Below are 2,514 nucleotides of genomic sequence, written 5' to 3' on the forward strand. Positions count from 1 at the left end.
GACGTCTGGGGGACAGGGGTAGGGCTGTTTGGACGTCTTGGTTGGTGACAGAGGGTAGGGCTCGTTTCGAACGTCTTGATCGGTCGTGACAGGTGGGCGGCTATGTTTCTGGAACGTCTTGAGGTGGTGACAGGTAGGTTGTGTTTCTTGGGACGTTCATTTGGGTGGTGACCAGGTGTTTAGGGGCTGTTTCTGGACGTCTGGTGTACCAGGTTGGCTGTTTGAGTCTGGTGGTGACAGGGAGCTGTTGAGTTGGTGGGACGTGGGTCTTAGCTTGTCGACCGTTTGGTGGTGACAGGTAGGCTGTTTCTGGACGTTCTGGTGTGGTCAGGGGTAGGGGCTTGTTTCGGGAGTCTTGGGTGTAGCAGGTAGGGCTGTTTCTGGACGTCTTGGCGTGGTGACCCAGGGTAGGGTGTTCTGGGACGTCTGGTGGTGACAGGGGTAGGGGTTCTGACCTTTCTGTGGGACGGGTAGTTCTTGACGTCTTGGGTGACACGGGTAGGGGCTGTTTCTGGGACGGTCTTGGTAGGTGACCAGGGGTAGGGCTTTTCTGGGAGTCCTTGGGTGGTGACCAGGGGTGGGCCATTTCTAAGACTATGGATGTTGCGTTGCTTGAGTGAGCTTAGTTGCGTCGTGTAGGGGCGTGTGTGCCTGTAGACATGTTGAGTCTGTGTCCTTTGTTGTTGTTGTCTGGGTGAAGGGGCTGGGGGGATTGGTGGTACGCCTGTAGACAGTTTGAGTCCGGTTCTTAGTTGTCTGTTGCTGTGAAGGGGTGGGGGTTGGCGTGCTCGTAAAGTTTGATTGGTTTGTCCTCTTGGAGGTGGTTGGAGGCTAGCGTTGCTGGTCTTTGTTGTTTTTGGTGGGGTGGGCTTCTGGCTGTGACAGTTAGGCTGGCTTTGTTGTGAGTGGTGGGTGCGGTGCTGTAGGGACAGTTGGGTCTGCGTCTTTTGTTGTTTTGTATGGTGGAAGGGGTGGGCGTTGGCGGCCTGCTAGACAGTTTGAGTCTGGGTCTTGTTGTTGTTGTTCTGTGGAGGGATGGTGTGGGGTTGCGTTGCCTGTAGAAAGTTGAGGTCTGGCGTCTTTGTTGTTTGTTGTCTGGTGAAGGGGTGGGGGTTGCCGAACTTTTTTTTGGTGGGCGGGTGTGGGGTGTATAACAGCCAGCTGTGCTGTAGAAAGGTTTGAGTCTGGGTCTTTGTTGTTGTTGTCTGGTGAAGGGGGTGGGGGGTTGGCGGTGCCTGTAGACAGGTTTGGGTCTGGGTCTTTGTTGTTGTTGTCTGGTGAATGGGGTGGGGAGTTGGCGGTGCCTGTAGACAGGTTTGGGTCTGGGTCTTTGTTGTTGTTGTCTGGTGGAGAGGAGTTGGGATTTGGGTTTATGGGGTAGGTGGCGTTGGCCCTTGTCCTGCCGACGAAGGAACTGGGGCAGGTCCTGAAGAAGTGGCACCCTTTCCCACACATATTGCAGGAGCATGTGGAGATACAGTTAGATGTGGGCTGGTTGTCTTTACAGATCTTGCAGATAATAGCTGTGCAGGCTGCGGCCAGATGGCCGTTGGTCCTGGACAGTTAGGGCATTCCGTAGGAATGGACAGAGCCTCTGTTGTTTCCCAGAGTGATGGTGCTCCGATTGGGTCCAGTCTTAACATTCCTTTTTCATTCTTTCATGCCCCAGTCCAGGACTCTCCTAGCCACAGACCTGCGTAACCAAACTTGTATGTCATACAACTGTACTGTAACTACCTTGGATTCTGTGTCGGAAAAGGGATTTTTAAACATTTATTTAACTAGGCAAGTCAGTTAAAAACAATTTCCTATTCACAATGACGGCCTACCCTGACCAAACCGGGATGACGCTGGGCCAATTGTGCACCGCCTTATGGGACTCCCAATCACAGCCTGTCACGTTCCTGACCTGTTTTCTGTTTAGTTTTGTGTGTTAGTTGGTCAGGACGTGAGTTTGGGTGGGCATTCTATGTTATCTGTTTCTATGTTGGTTTAGGGTTGCCTGGTATGGCTCTTAATTAGAGGCAGGTGTTTTGCGTTCCTCTGATTAAGAGTCATATTTAGGTAGGCTGTTCACAGTGTTTGTTTGTTGGGTGGTTGTCTCCTGTGTCTGTGTCGATGTTTGCACCATACGGGACTGTTTACGGTTTGTTCATTTCATGTAGTCTGTTCCTGTTCATTTCGTTCTTCACGTTGTATGTAAGTTCGTTGTTCAGGTCTGTCTACTTTCGTTTTGTTATTTTGTATCATTTTCAAGTATAGTTCGTTTTCGTGTTTGTTCGTTTTGTCTTGTTAATAAAATTCATCATGTCATTTCAACGCGCTGCACCTTGGTTCAATCCCTGCTCCTCCTCTTCGGATGAAGAGGAGGAGGACCGCCGTTACACAGCCGGTTGTGATACAACCTGGTTTCAAACAAGGGACACCTCTTGTACTGAGATGCAAGACCACTGCGCCACTCGGGAGACCACTGCCCCACTCGGGAGACCACTGCGCCACTCGGGAGACCACTGC

Source organism: Salvelinus sp. IW2-2015, linkage group LG13 (genome assembly GCF_002910315.2).
Source record: "Salvelinus sp. IW2-2015 linkage group LG13, ASM291031v2, whole genome shotgun sequence".
NCBI classification, from domain to species: Eukaryota; Metazoa; Chordata; class Actinopteri; order Salmoniformes; family Salmonidae; genus Salvelinus; species Salvelinus sp. IW2-2015.